Source organism: Sabethes cyaneus, chromosome 1, assembly GCF_943734655.1.
Source record: "Sabethes cyaneus chromosome 1, idSabCyanKW18_F2, whole genome shotgun sequence".
NCBI lineage: Eukaryota > Metazoa > Arthropoda > Insecta > Diptera > Culicidae > Sabethes > Sabethes cyaneus.
This window is the reverse complement of record NC_071353.1, coordinates 130,573,393-130,590,011: the sequence shown is the minus strand read 5'-3', so window position 1 is coordinate 130,590,011 and position 16,619 is coordinate 130,573,393. Positions and strand designations below refer to the sequence as shown.

The following is a 16,619-nucleotide window of genomic DNA, read 5'->3' as shown; positions in this document are numbered from 1 at the left end:
ATAAAGAGCAGACACTCTAATGATATAAGAGCTCGCTCTGTAACGAAAATCCCTGTGCCAAAGTGGCAACTAACAAATGAAATATAGTTTCAGCCATTCGCCGCTAGGTGGCGGGGCACAGGACTAGCCAAGAGATGATGAGCGTAAATTTTTCATCTGTGAACAGGTGGCTCGAGCGACAAAAAAGGAAATGTTTGCTTCATCGCAACGTAACCACGCACTGCATGAAAAACGATCACAATACGAGCAATGTTGGCACGATAAAGTGATTCTACAGCATGACGACGCTCGGTTTCACGTTTCGATACTTATAATGGTATTCTAGCCCTACTAGAAAGAAGCGCAGAAGTTGCGGCTAGGGATGAGCAATATTTTGTATGCTACATTTGTAACCCTTTTTCATTAAGATGCATTAAGATAAAAACAGCCATAACTTATTGTTTATTGTTTATTTGCATAAAATTTAACTGATGATAAGTTGACATAAATGCGTCATGAAAGTGGTTTAAAAATTTTTAGCGCTAATAACTCGACTCGGGCTCAAAGATTTCTGGATAGATTTTCAAAATATTTGCACCAATCAATTATAAGCTCTTTTACAAATTGTTCGGACTGCTCCTTTTTCAGCAACAAACTTTTTCACAGCGGCGTTTTGTTAACAACGGCACAAACTTCCAATTAGCTAGCAAAAAGATTGTGAAGAGGATCGAAAACAAGTGCGAAGACAACTTTACTGACTCCAAAACACGCTGGAACTTTAACCCACCTAGTGCACCCGACATGGAAGGAGTGTGGGAAAGATTAATGTGTTCTGTGAAGGCAGCGTTGGCCGTGTTTGATGATGGGCGAACAATGACGGATGAAGTACTCCTCACGGTACTAGCAGCACCAGGAGATCTGATCTGATTCGCGTGCTCTGATCTACGTCGCTTTTGAAATGGGATCAGAGGGGGCGTTGACACCTAACCACTTCGTACGAGGCGTTGGAACAGCGAATCCAGAATACTATATTCGACCAACTGACGGTTACGGACTCGCTGGGTACCTGCCTTCGATCAATCGAAGAACCATGTGGCTATCAGAGTCTCCGCCATTAACATATGGGTCATTCCACGTCAAGTGTCCGGGTCACCTGTAATCGACCTTCTCGGATTTCCAAACTCGGCCAGATTGTTCGTTTTGGGTCAAGAAGCAAAAATCCCAAGCCGATTGGACTTTCCCTCGATTTTTGGGAACCCCCCCCCCCCCCTTTTATTATAAAAAGCATCATTTTCGTCAAATTCGCTTCTTTTCTTTTGCTTATATTTTCGTAAGTATTCAATTTAGAAAAAAAAACTTTTTCCTACATTTTCATGGGAAATCATCTGAGGAATCCGAAAAAAATATTAGTTTTTTGCGGCAGAGCTGCCAAATACTTTTATTTTTGATCTGAAGACTAAATTTGTATTTTTCTCTCAATGAGTACAATTTTATCTCAAAAATTTCAACACCATCGTGTTCCTCAGATTTTTTTACATAAGAATCACTGAAAATCACGAGGTGTTCCGTCCCGTTCTCGAGATATAGCGTTTTGAAACAAACAATTCCTAATTTCTCATGTAAAACTGTAAACAAAATGAAACTTCCTAGCAATAAGCAAATAACAAAACAAAATAAAATTATTCTGGTTTAATCTAAAGCAACATTGCGCTGTTGTGAATGCACATAAACAGTATATAATACAACTAAAGATTGTTTTTGAGCGTCTTAGCAGAATATGTCAATAAATTGACAGTTCGTAAACTACAGAATTCTCAAACCAAAGTTAGCGGAACTTTCGGCGTGTTAGAAGAACCATGGAGCTATTTCAAGAACTATTCGCTTGAACGTTTTGTAAACCGGCTTATTTGAACGGTTCGTGAGCCGTTTCTCCACCCTTAATGAAATTGATAATAAATGAGCTCCATTCAGCTTCCCAAACAGAGTCAAAATATAAATACACGAATTGGCTACTGTGACACTAGCCCTAACCGGTAACGTCAATAGCAATAGCAACAGAACCTTTACTGATGTGAAATAGTGAACCCTGAAACGTCTTTATATTCAAACTAAACAATCCTTTTCAGGGCCATCTAGGAGACTTCACATAGAAATTGTCTTTAATTGTATTGCTCTCATATTTTAAGTTCTTATGAAAGTAATGTTGACCAAACGGCGGTCCGCAGACCACATGTCTGTTTTAGACCCGCGAACCGTTTTAGAAATGGTGGAGGAAACTCCTAGGTCGGTTCTTTAATGACTGAAAGGCACCTAGTTTAGTCGTGATGCCTCCGTGATCTCCGATAAACTCTGCACTGGTAATGTACAGCCGTTAATTTTTTTCATCTCTACTGGAACACTACAAAATGCATGTTCTCACTCTCTCTACCAATATCAACAAGTTCGGCTCGTATAGTAGGTAGACTGCAACGTATAGTCGCTTCACAATCACTGACATTACTTTTCTTGCAAACCTTGTATATATATTTAATTTACGCGGAGTGTGTACTTACACTCCGCGTAAATTAAATCCACATCAATTCCGAAACTCGCATAAAGTCCAAAAAGCACGAAAAATAATGTGTAAGGTCCACAATTCATTTAAATTCCAAAAGTTACGTTAAAAACCCCGTAAACTCCGAAATTTGCCATTTGGATTTGTAAAAATAGACACTTAAGTTTGCACACATTCCTAAAAATCAGCGTATTCTAAAAATTTTGGGCATTATTTGAATGCATTGGGAGTGTGAAATTTAAAAAGGAAAAGCTCTTCGTGCGTTCAAACAAAGAAATTTTTAAACTATTCCAACGCAGTCCGAGCTTATTTTTTGGCAGGAAAGATTAAATTTAGCAACGTCCAAAATACTGATTTTTTTAGGCAGGACTGTGTCTTATAAGGAAGGTGAGGTGTCATTCTAAACGATTTGAAAAGGTGACTCAACAACTTTTCGTGACAAGTTGTTAGGTTTTGATCGATTTTCAATATTTTTGCACCAATCTGTCGAAAAATCTTTTATGCATTAGCTCCAACAAAGAAAATCTTTGATTTTGAAGTATCACGCATTTTTTAAATTTCCTAGCATGAAATTCTACGTCTCAGTTTTGTCGTTTTCAGTGCATTTGCTAAGAAAACAGGGTGTTTTACTAGCACAAACATTGTCAGTGTAGCTGCAAACAATCGAGCGCTCGATAAAAGAAGAGTAAATTTGAAAATTTAGTTCAAACTTTTGTGGAATCATTTTTTCCACGATCTCTTCACTTCCCCAGCACGGACGACATAACTGTATACGGCCTGACTACTGTGAAGCATTTTTTATGCCTAGATAGCTACAAGCTCAGGGAACAGGATGAAAGACATGTTCGGATGGAGCGTAACAATATTGAATTGTTGAAAAGCGGTTTGCTTTTCGATCTTTGTCAGTGTAGCTGCAGCCGAACGTGCGCTTGATAAAGAGTCAATTGATTTTTTGAAGTCTACACGATTTCTCACTTCTCATGCTCAGACGATACAACTGTTTTCCGCTCTGAATATTTTGTTATTGCTGCTAAAACTTCAGTTTCATTATTTGATTGCTTTATTTTGGAATTCCTCGTTCAAATTTTGTGATAAGCATGAATTATTAATAAATGATTTGCTTGTTTAGGATGAATACCAAATAATTTTTATGAAATTTGCTTTTTTTACATTACATTAGGTCATGAAAATGAAAATTATTATTATTATAGACGCACATAGCAACATAGCATAGAACAGCAGTGGACTTAAAAAGAATCCTTGAGCAACTTTGAGCTATTATTTGATTTTTCGTAACATATTTTATTGTTGCAGTAATAGTTTTGCATCGAGTCTATCGGCGCAGCTCTAACTTAACCTGTAAAGCAATTTTTTTTTCAATTTTACTGCCAACATTTACAATTTTCTAGAGGGCATTTTCAACATTAAATGATCACGCGTTTTATTTGTTTCTTTCTTCTAGAATAACTAGAAGTTCGAGTTGCGCACCATCACAAGATCATAAAACGTTATGAAAGGCTCTCTAAAGAAGCCCATTAAACAGCACACAGCATTTATTATGAACCCAAGAAAATTACTTCCCGCTCAGTTCCATCATCGCCACATTAAAATCGTGCAATCATGTGAACAATAAAAGTAACCTTTAGTCTGATCATGAATGCGCGTTTTAAACTAAATAAACTTTTAGAGTTGCAACCTGACAGAGATAATTTTCAATTTTGCTGGATAACATTGAGTATTATCGAACAAAATGATTGTGGGCGCTGCGAACCTTTCCCCGCAAGCTGGACTGGTTATCTCGGGGCAGGTCTCTATTCCGAAGAAAGTGGGTCCTTGGTCTCGGTCTCGCTGGTTGCTCGGAAAGTGGAAAGAACGAAGTGTAAAAATTGAATTACACCCATTCAGAATGGGAAAATTGTGGCATGGTCTGAGCGATTCCATCAGCTCCGGGTCAGCTGCATTACTTGCACTGTCCCGTGCAGTAAATGTGCAGCGGCAGCAGCAGCATCACCAGTAGCAACCATGAACAGAAACGACTGGTTTCTGGGTGCTGCCTAGTTAGTGCCAGTTCAGACTGCAAACGGCTGCAAACTGTGCCAACGTTTTCATCTGTTTTCATCGGTGGGATTATTGGCTGCAGGACTGCCTGTTTGGCGGTTAAGTAGTGTGTAAAGGGAGAAGGCGAGCTAACGATGAGGAGAGGAACAATTTTACATTCTTGCATTCCGTGGTAAGAGGATCAAGCGCCTGCCTAGCCGCTAGCTGGCTGGCTAGCTAACTGGCATGCAGTTCGGGGGGACAAGTCGGGCCTGTTAGGGCCCCCGTTGGTTGTTTCGATTGGCTGCATTTGGGTCAGATCCACTGACCTAATCTGCGCGAAACTGGTTGTTTAGGGTTAATCGGGATTTTCGAACAACATTGCATGATTGCGCTAAGTGGTGCGGAGTATGCACTTTTATTGGATAAAATAGGATTTATGGGGCTTATCAGACTTAGTTGTAAATCATGTTCTGTATAGATAGGGAACTTAGAAATACTTTTAAATACTGGTTCTAGAGTTGATTAGTATATGAAACTAGGTTTCGATCTATTTGCAAGCAAAGTTTTTTTCCGATAAAAAAAATCACTGCTAATATGGCACGTCGTTGAAACCAATCAACGTGATGTCTTGAGGTTCAGTGGCTAGAAAAAAACGGAAGCAATTCAATGTTGATACTAACACACGTGACTCGAGCATGATTCGTTATTGAAAACGAAATTTGAATCCATCGTTATGCAATGGGAACAATCGTTATTTGTCAGTTTAATTAATTTAACAGATTAATTGTTGCCCAAATTATTAAATTTTTCTAACTTGACTTTTTTATAGCGTATCGAGGAATCAGAAATTATACACGTCTTTATTACTACCTGTACTGTTACTAAGTGCCGAAAATATTATAAAATATTTCCTCTTTTCCCTCAAGACATCAATTCAATGCGTCTCTAATTTAAATTCAATTCTTCTGATTCTTTATATATGATTATATGTGGACTAATCAGATTTTCAGCATCTTTTTCAATATTATTATACAATACGAAAGAGGCTATATTTTCAGACACATATTTTTTCGTGCAAGACTTCAACTCTTAGTTAAAGTTTTATATACACGCTTATCGAAGTTTGTTGCTTAGTTTCCTAGTGCCTCTGCTAGCAAAATATTAGTTTCGGCTAACGGAGCTATCCGTTAAAATATTACAAATACTGCTTTTCTTTACAGCTGGTGTCTGATGTCTGTGTTCGAAATGTCCCTACATGTAATAATTACATTGAACGTACGAAATTTTCAACCTAAAACTCGAAGTCGACTCGCTTCAGAAACCACAGTTTGTCACGAAGGATAATGGAACTAATTTGTTTATTGATAATACCTTATTTGTTGAAAACCATACTGTTTTCAAAACACTTTAAAAATCCGAGAATGTTTCTTTCTGACAAGGGAGTACAAGATTACCCATGCCTCCACATGTGTTACACTTCTTGAATCCCGCTTTTCATGTTACTGGAGCTGTTATTTGTATAATATGCATGTTGTTTTTTTCTCTCGTATAAACAGGAAAAGCTTTCCGTCTAATCTATTTTACTGCGTGTCTATTTTGGTCAACTTCAACACCCCGCACGACATCACCTATCAAAACCACATGAGCTCGAAACAAGCTTGTATTTTCGTTCGACCAATTATACACTTGTTACCGAAAAAACCGTCACAGATTTGTCACAAAATTTGCCTCTGACTCAACAGACCAAACAGGTGACACATGTGTCCAATTAGCACTCATGTTTAAAAACACCCTGAATTCACTGACACTTAAATTCAACCGCAGCGTTCGGTCGTTGCACTTCACTGCCAACGATAATTTTTACGGCATTCCAATCCTTTCACCGAAAAAAAAACACTAGATGATCCCTCGTCCAACGACGGACGGTTGCTATTGTTGTTGTTGCGCAATCAGGTCAAAGCCCTGGCCTACACCATCCTGCGCCGTGTTTGACCCTTCCGCAAAGGTAGCGTAACCGAAAACGGGACCCGCGACGAAGGCCGCGTGAAAACACAGTGTGCACTTTGGTTGGGTTCGGTAAGCCCGTAAGCGTGCGCCCGATTCAACAACAATAAAAACACCTACTGACTGACCGACCGCGGCTGACTGCCTGCCGCACGACACGTTTGTTTACTGTCGACTAGCCGATCGTAGAGGAAAAATCAAACTGCGAGAAATTAGCCAACTTGGACCGCCCCATCCCGACCGAGTGCGGCACGGCTTGTGATGTGTTAGTACGCGCCGCCGTTGCTGCCATCCGCCGTCCGTGCCGCATCGGCAGCCAGTAACAGAGCAGGTAGGAGGGAAAACTGCCGTAGTAGCACAGCTGAACGAGTATTTGCAGATCCCGTCCCGTCCTCCCAAGTCCAACCCAACCACATGGCAGAAACCGGGAAAGAAGGGCTTTTTACAGTTTTTCTGCGATTTCGTCGTGCTCCTGTTTTTATACATATTTTGCTACTCACGTCTCGACCCGATTCTGGCGGGTGTGAGAATAATGCAAAATCGTCATCATTATCATTATCGTAATCGTCATGCTGACGATGACGCTAGAGCTTTATTATTACCGCTGAGGTGATGTCGTATCGTACAAAGGAAGGTGGTATCGAAGCGCACAATGGGAATGGAACTCGATACCGACGCGACCGGCCGATCGTATGTATCGTGGCCCATACAGCTTATACTCTTCGTCCTCCACAGCAGTGAGGAGGCCGGGCGCTAAATCGATCGCTGCGGTCGAACAAAAGAAGAAAAGTTATTAAATGTGCGAATACGATAAGGAGTTATTGCCGCCCATGCATGATGATATGATGGTCGGCAGGGTGTTGCTGAGATATCTATGCTAGGCGGTTCAATTCAAGGTGATGAATAACACATGTCTCAGTTAACAGTTGGGTTTCATTTTTTATTATTTGGTCATTATTTGGTTCAAATTTTGAGAACTCTCAGCTAACAAATATATGTAAAGCTACTATTTTGTTGACATTACTGCTTACTTTATAATAGAACTAGCTGATTGCCCGATCTTCTTCGCGGCCCCTTTGTCTCTTAGTCACTTGTACATCTGTTATTGTAACGAAAATTCTCATAATGCAAGAAATCCTTTTTCTTTATTTGAATGTTGGCAGTTTGACAGAAATTTAGCAGTTCCTCTCCTGTTGTTCACCATCCACCTTTAAATTTACCTTTTCGCGGTAATCACTATAAAACGACACAAAGCCTTTTTTACGTTCTTGAACCTCCCCCTTTTTAATGGCCACCCTATTCCCCTTTTCAGAAATCCACCCACTTGTACAACTACTATTCTTTCAAATGCAAGAGAAACGCACCCCTTTAGCTATTTGAACCTTCTTCTCCATTGTAAGAGACCGTCTTCCTCTTTTGTCAACCCCCCTGCGCTGATTCTTTTATGTCAAAAAACATTTATTTAACAAACGACATTTGATCAAGAACCATCCAGACGTTACGGAGTTATGGTAGAACATACATTCATACTCAAGTTCCTCGTACCCCACCCCTTTCCGGTCGGCTCCTTCCTAATCAGTTTCCCCTTCTGTCACGTAGCTAATTATGCATCTGTAAGCTCTCTGGAAATCCCTCTAACGAACGAAAAACAAATCAATATATCTCTCCTCGGTGGATACCCCACCATCTTGTCTCTCAGCCACTTGTGCAACTGCAATCGGTCTAATGCAAGAAAATTGCAACCCCTTTTACTTATTTGAACTGTACCCCCCCCCCCCCCCCCCTTGTTAGGAATCACCCCTTTTGTCAACCCCCCCATCCCCCAGTGCTGATTGCCTTATGCCAAATTTGATAAAGGACCGTCCAAACGTGTCGGAGTTAAGGCCTCCCACCTCCTCCTCCCGTTAGAGACCCCCATCTTTGTCAACCTTCCGGTGCTGGTTCCCTTATGTCAAGCAAGATTTGTGCCAATTTTGATGAAGAACCGTCCTGGCGTTTCGAAGTTATGGCGTCCCTCCCTTTTATCAACCTTCCCCTCCAAATGATTTCCTTATGTCAGGTCACTTCTTCTTCTTCAGCAGCATAGAGCCGGGGGTGGCTCGTGCTGTTTCAAGCACTCGTCTCCATTCAACTCGGTCTTGGGCCACTCGTCGCCAATTTCCTAGTCGTCTCAGAAGTCGCAAATTGCTTTCGACCTGGTCGAGTCATCGTGCACGTTGGGCCCCCCTGTTCCTGGTGCCGGTGGGATTGTTGAAGAGGACTATTTTCGTCGCACTGTCGTCCGGCATCCTTACGACGTGACCGGTCCACCGTAGCCTGCTAACTTGCGCTAGATGTACGATGGGAGTCTCTCCAAGCAGTGCCTGTAGCTCGTGATTCATACGCCTCCGCCACTCTCCGCTTTCAATTTGTACTCCGCCAAATATCGTCCGCAGAACTTTCCGCTCAAACACGCCAAGGGCGCGTGTGTCCTCCGTAAGCAGCGTCACGGCTTCAAGTCCATAAAGAACTACCGGTTAATAATGGTTTTGTACATTGTTAGCTTCTTGCGGCGGCGTACGCTTCCTGATCGTAGCGTTTTACGAAGGGCAAAGTAGGCCCGATTTCCCGCTTGAAGGCACCGCTGCATCTCCTTACTAGTGTTGTTGTCCGCGGTCACCAGCGTTCCCAAATACACGAACTCCTCTACCACTTCTAGATCGTCGCCGTCAACGGTTATCGTCCGTGGGAGGCGCGCGTTTGCTTCCTTTGAGCCTCTTCCTTTCATGTATTTGGTCTTCGACGCATTTATTTTTAGCCCCATTCTCCTAGACTCCGCTTTCAGCCTGGCGTAGATTGCCTCCGCCGTCGCAAAGTTCCTGGCTATGATATCAAAGTCATCTACAAAGCCTAGAAGTTGGCTACTCTTGGTAAAAATCGTGCCTCTCGTTTCGATGCCCGCTCGTCGGATCACCCCCTCAAGAGCGATGTTGAACAGTATGCAGCATGTCAGGTAACATGTGTACCAAATTTGGTGGAAAACGGTCAAGACGCTTCGGAGTTATGGTTTACCCCCTTTTAGCGACCCCCCCCCCCCCGCCCCATTTTGTCAACCCCCCAGTGTTGATTCGCTTTTGTTAAGGAACATGTGTGCCAAGTTCGGTGGAGAACGGTCAAGGCGTTCTGGAGTTAAGCCGGAACATACAAACATACAAGCAAACATATAAACATATTCACTTTTATATATATGGATATTGTTTCCCTTTTGTTTTATTTTTATTTTACACCACCTTCGATAAAAAAAAATCGTACAAACTGAAAATAGGGTAGTCAACAGTGAGACAACGGGAATAACTTTACCATAAACCACTCAAGATTCATGATATTTTTCAGGAAAGCGAAGTTTGTGAACCTACATCACGTGATGTAGTTTGAGAAAAATGTGTTGACTTTTTAATATATTTTTCAATAAAGATCATTTTTGTAGGGGTCAAAGTAATATTGGACGTAGGGCTACGTCCTACCGCAGGGCATCATTCCATAATTTAGATTCTAGTAACCGTCACGAAAATATGAAAGATTTTGAGCTCTAATTTTCTTTTTCAATCACGAATGAGTGAAAATTAACAAAAAGCTCCAAGGTCAAATACCACCATGAAATTTCTTCGTGATTGCCTTGCTTCACAGCCAGGGACGACAGTTAAACACACCATTTGTTTACTATGATTTCGACTACTTTATTTAAAAAAAGGAAGAAAACTCCCTCGTCCCAACAAGTCGAACATTCTATACGACGTGCAGACTTATACTAATTTGATATTTTGCTTGGGAAGTACTTCAAAAAAAGTGATAAACTCCCCTCGTTCTAGCAAAAAATTTTAGGACCACTAGAAACATATAAACCAATTTGAGGTCTGTGTTAGGGAAGTGCGTCAAAAAAAGTGATGTCTCCTCATCCCAATTTCTTAAATTGGGATTTCTTAAAACCGCGATGAACCTAGTCATATTTGATGTCCTGAAAGTGAACAGTTATAAAAAATGAGCGCCCAATACTATCATCGTTCATCCGATATTCCACATATAGCAAGAATTTATTCAAAACAGATATCTTGGGTAGGGACGAGGGAGGGAATCTAATCACAAACGAGCGTGAGGTGGCCGACAGGTAGAATCATTTCTTCGATGAGCACCTTAATGGCGAAGTTGCAGAAGGAGACGAAAGGGAAGTTAACCTAGAAGTGCCCATGACCGATAGTAATGTCCCAGCACCTGATTCCCAAGAAGTCAAACGAGAAATCGGGTTGCTGAAGACCAACAAAGTCGCTGGTAAGGACCGCTTACTGACAGAGCTGTACATACATGGCCGAGAAGCGCTGACAACGACTCTACACTGGATAATTGCCAAGATTTTGGATGAGGAGACCGCCCACCTAGCTTCGAGGTACGATGCTGGTCTAATAACCCCAGCAACAATGTGAGTTTTATTGTACTCTTATGGTGGCCTTCAAGACAAATTTTGGTCTTAAATGCCATCATAAGAGTGTAATAAAACCCAAATTGTTACTTGGGATCATCGTATGTACGAATCTCGGCTAGGTGGTGCTTGCTAGATAGAGTCAGTAGGATCGTTGCACTGGCCCTGTAATTTTCCTGTATTCTAACCAGGGCTTGAAAAGGGATCGCAAGTTGAATGTGACTGCCGTGAATGCGAACTTTCCGCATTCAAACTCCGCTTTTTGAACGATCATTTGACTGTTTTTTCAATTCAGTCAAGCTGCCGATTGCGCTGCTGCCGTCTTACAATTCATGCGGCATCTCTGCAAAAGCAAACAGTCGATCTCCCGTTTTGCTTTGCGCTTTGAGAATATAAACTGCAAACTGACTGGAAGCATACGGTGACGTATTTTTTCGTTTCTCTTTTTGTCTCCAAATCGGCTGCTCACAGTAATAGTTTGTCACCCGGACGTCGGTCCGGCGCAAGCAAAATATTCGTTTGTATTGGACGGAGTCCGACCGACTTCTTCCATGCACATGTAGTGGTTGTTTTTTTGTAGTATTGAATCATACGATTGTGCGGTTGCTTTTCGTAAGCGTGGTGACTGCCAGTCATTTGACTGTTTTGCAGTCATTCGCTGCTCCAAACGGTAAAGGCAACTTGATCGAAACGAAAATGTTAAAAAGCTTTAGAATCCGTTCATACTACTGCGTGCCATCGGCGTTTGACTGAGCAAACTGCCAGTTGTGTTATGCATAGCGTTCGTATTCCATCACTAAACGGACGGTGTGAACTTGAATGCGCGTTGGTGGGACTGCGGTAGAAAAAAAGGATCGGTCGAAGCCCTGATTCTAACAGCCGGCTGCATCCCAGTTGGCTTCTAGGTATGACGCTGGCCTAATAAGCCAGTCGTCGTATGTTCGAATCTCGACTGGGAGAGGCTGTTAGAGTCAATAGGATCGTAGCAACTGGCCCTGCAATTGTCCTGCACTCTAACAGCTGGCTGCAAATTCTGTCGTATAAAAACAGAAGGTCAAGTTTCGATAACGGAATGTAGCACCTAGGTTTTGATTTCCTTGGCTTAAATAGCCGACTGCGAAGTCTGTCGATAAAGGGTAATGTCTAAAGACAGTATAAACTTAAGGCTTTACTAACGGTATAAACCTAAGGCTATCGCAACGTGAGGCACGATTTTCATCAAGGGTAGCCAGCTCCTAATAGGCTTTGCAGATGACTTTGGTTAAAAATAAATGCGTCGAAGCCCAAATACATGAAAGGAAGAGGTTCAAAGGAAATATACGGACGGTAAGCGTTGACGGCGACGAACTAGAAGTGGTAGATAAATTCGTGTATTTGGGATCGCTAGTAACTGCGGACTCAAAAACTAGCAAGGAGATCTAGCGGCGCATTCAAGCGGGAGATCGGGCACACTTTGCTCTTCGAAAAAACGCTACGATCAAGAAGCAAACACCGCCGTACGAAATTGACAATGTACAATATTCTTATCAGACCGGTAAGTTTTTATGGACTTCAAGCTGTGACGCTGCTCACGGATGACATACACGCCCTCGCTTCGCCATGTTCGAGCGGAAGGTGCTGCAGACTATTTTTGGCGGAGTACAAACTGAAAGCGGAGAGTGGCGGAGGCATATGAATCACGCGCTACAGGCACTGCTCAGAGGGATTTCTAACGTGCATCTGGCGAAAGTCGGTATGGTACAGTGGGCCGGTCACGTAATAAGAATGCCGGAGAACAGTGCGGCGATAGAGATAGTTCTCTTCAAATCTGTATTGTATGCTATTTTGAAACCCAAGATGGCGGACTATCCGTTTAGCGTTCTGCTTCAAAACCTCTGCAATATAGATTTCTAAGAACGGGGTTGGCTGTTAGAAGTCTAAAATCGATGTTTAGCGCTATATTGGTATCCAAGATGGCGAATGGCTGCTCGAGATATTTCGGTTAACATGTATAAAAACCTTTAAAATATGGACTTTTTTGGAATAGGAATGACTCCTGCATAAAAGGGGGATTGGCTGTTAGAAGTAGACAAATGATGTTTGACACCGGATTTGAATCTAAGATGGCGGACTATTTTTTAGCATTTTTCAGGAATATAACTCAACAATCAACATAGATTACCGTGGACCCCCGGTCGTTTAACCGTTTTTAATCTGAACAATTTTTAATTTGAACCCCACAGGTGCTAGTCTCGTGCTAGTCTCCTAGTCGAGATTCGAACATGCGACAGGCTTGTTAGATCAGTGTCGTATCTCGAGACCAACATGGCAGCCATATAGGTCCGTATGTATGTACCTCAATGACCCCCATCTCGCTATTAAATACATACAATTTTAGAATTCTATTGGCTTTAGGCTAAAGTGACCAGATTATTTCTGGATGAATGCGGGATATATAACAGCTTATTTGCCTAATTGCTTTCGCTGGTATATTTCAGTACAGTTCAAAACTCTTATGAACTCACTAGAACTCCTGCTTTTAGAATCCCGAGAGTTGCTATTCGTCAGTAAAGACGATTCCTTTATCGAGTAAAAAGTATCCTAAGGATTAAAACTACGGGATTCTTATACATGAATCCTAGCTCGATTCGCAAGGCAATCTGTATGATCTTTAACGTTGTTATAACGCAAGAAACAGACCGTAGAAGACACAAGGGTTTTTTTAGACACTAAACTGATATTCAAGGATCAAATGCCTTTTATCCGTTCTAGAATTTCGAAAATCTTTGGTTCCCTTTTGTTACGTATACACATTTATTGTTGTTCCTATAACCAATCTTGGTCACTAGAGCTGTTTTAAGTGCACAATAAAACACAAATTCTACCGCCTGAGAGTTTTTGTGGAAAAGAATCTTTAAAATTGTTTTACTCTAGCTGGCTTTTCCCTTTCCAAAGAACAAAAAAAAACAAGGAAGAATAGAGTGCTTGAAAACTTCTTCCCAGCATCACCTCTAGCCTTGAGGGGTGGCCCGTAAAAATTAGGGTCATACTACTTTAAAGGACTGGATCTTCCTAACTTTTGTACAAACTTATTCAATGGCTCATCGAAATTGAATAACACTTGCACTTTTGGAAAGATGTAGTACATTATACAATTAATAATAATTGATTTTCCGCAACATTAAATAAATTTGTGGCAATGTATAAATGCCACTTTACAAATTCAACTCTAAATACGCTTAACCTGGCAGTGAGGAAAAAAATCATCTTCCGCTGGCCAGTTCAGATCGTGCTGGTGGTGGTGGTGGTGTAATCACCATGACGTGAAGCGTACAAAATTCAAACATCGAATCCACCGCGCCCACCTGCCGACCTGGCTACTTTCGCGAGCTAGCGGGGTGATAATGAATATTTTGCCACTAAACGGCACCAAAAAGCAGCAGGGAAACCCAAATGTCAACATTTCTCTGCCTTTCTAATCGCTTCAAACGTGATAGGTGCAACGAAAACGATTCGTTTTTTTGTCAACTGAGATGTATTTTACTATTTAATACATTTGTATCATGTGTGTATGTACGGTAACCGTCAGTACGGGTGTATGGTACAAAAAAAGGAACAGGGAAACAGGTGCGCGCGAGAGTTGGCGACAGAGGACAGTAAAAATCGTGATTCGATTGCAAATAGTGAAGAGCGCTTTTTTCATATGATGAATACACTCGACACAATGCGACGCCAAACCACGAAGGTTCACGTAAAAAAGCTCTATTTAATGACCCTGTCCATTACTGCAAAGTGAGGACATGACTTCACAATTCCCTGCTTGCACCCACTACTGCTGCTATTCATTGGCAATAAATGAGCGAGTTCCGATTGCAGGTTCGCGCTCCAGTTCAGTGCCGACGATGGTGCACCAAGAAGATTGGGTATTTTTCACAAAGGTGCAAGTTATTGGTCACCCTCCAATAGGTAATGACGAAAATTTTCCCCTGTAGTTAAAGGTCCCTAATTGAAATGAACTTGATAAACGTGTGTAGCAAATCTTTCTTTTTGAGGTATAACATAGATGACATACTTTATTTCAAACGATGATTTTTTGTGCACCACAAAACTGTTTACAATGTTACAGGTTCCTAACAATGAAGTTATATCATCTACTTGGAAAGCACACATTGGTATACACGGTAGAGATGATGAAGAAAAATAACTTCGAATGTTTGAATAGGTGCACCGTGTTGCGGTGTTAGCCTTTGTGATTTGTGCACGGTAATGACATCAATGGATTTTTTTCCTCTGTCCATTGCAAGACGCGCCCATGACATTCCCATTTTCGTTGGCAACAAGCGAACTGTTGCCAAATGAGGTGAGAGGATGCAATGAGAGTCATTTAGCTGCCATACATGCTTGGCAACTCGAAGCACACCGAAAGTACGCTTGAAAATATTTTCATAACACACTAAAATTTTCGACTGGAATATATGAACAATAATAAGTCGTGTTACATATGTATATGAAATTCTTTTATCACTTAACCATGAAAGCCTAATAAACTTAATAACAAATGTTCAACTATCAAGTAGGTAAAATTATTTCAATATTTCAAAAATAATGAAGGCAGAGGCACTACAAATTTGACAAAAGCAATTGTCCTGTTGTGTTGTTTCTGGTGTTCAGCACGTCAATAAATTTGACACCTACACTCGTTGGTTGCACCAACGCCAGTTATACGTCGGTGCGTTCGAACGGGTGATTTTTCCCAGGAATTGGATTGAACGAAAGCTGTCCCAGAATACTGCATTCGGATGGGGCTTTAATGGATTTTAAGCGATAAATACGATGATTTGATTGTTTCATGGCAGTTTAAGCCAGAAGCTTGAAGTGAATGCAATTCATGTATATTCGAACGTGGGACGTGGAATAGGAGAACAACAAGAGTTATCGATTCCGAATATGTATGTTATCGCTGTAAAATTTTGCTGATCTTTATTAAACTTTAGAAGAGTGGCAGCATTTGAATTGTTTGTTTGAGAAACCCCACAAGTCAATGACACAATTGATGGAAAATAGCAACAACAGATTTTCTCTAAATTTTGAACTAATCCTCAAACTTTTTGGTATGAGGTGCTGTAGCAATATCCAAAATATATTGTGTAGGCTTATCTTTCGATCAAAACGACGCACTGTGGGATGAAACCCAAATCTAGGTGGACAAAAATAATTACGCTAATACCATTAGTCCTAGGTATATAATATCTTCGGAGAAAATTTGTTATTTCAACTACCGCATTTTTAATGCATATGACGTTAGGGTGGCCATCATAGTAAGTGAGGCCAAAACATAAACTTTTTTATGGCTTCAGTTAGCTGAATAAAATGTTCAGCAAAGTTAAAGAACAATAAATTTTGAGTAGCTTTGCTAAAGAAATGAAAGTCCTATTTCTTATGGTTGATAGGCTTGAGCAATTCGAAGTTTTTGCCTTCTGAGAACTTTCACATCCATTGAAAACGCAAGTTTTGTTTGAAGGAATCAAGTCGCTATCTTCTTCGGTTCTGAAGCTCAGGCTCAGGTTTCTAAGAAAATGCTTTTTTCAAATGTCAATTAACGTAAAAATT

General features: G+C 41.0%; 1 protein-coding gene across 4 annotated transcripts in view; it reads right to left on the bottom strand.

Moving 5' to 3' along the window:
- Nucleotides 1-16,619, bottom strand: part of LOC128734931 (guanine nucleotide-releasing factor 2) — a 116,232-nt gene that overhangs the window by 67,727 nt on the left and 31,886 nt on the right. For 3 of the 4 annotated variants that reach the window (XM_053829377.1, XM_053829460.1, XM_053829623.1), the window contains exon 1: nucleotides 5,945-6,737. The exons of the other annotated variant lie outside the window; for it this stretch is intronic. The gene's annotated coding sequence lies outside the window, so the exon portion shown is untranslated. Of the gene's footprint in view, nucleotides 1-5,944; nucleotides 6,738-16,619 lie in introns of those variants that run through there. 4 annotated transcript variants of the gene reach the window in all.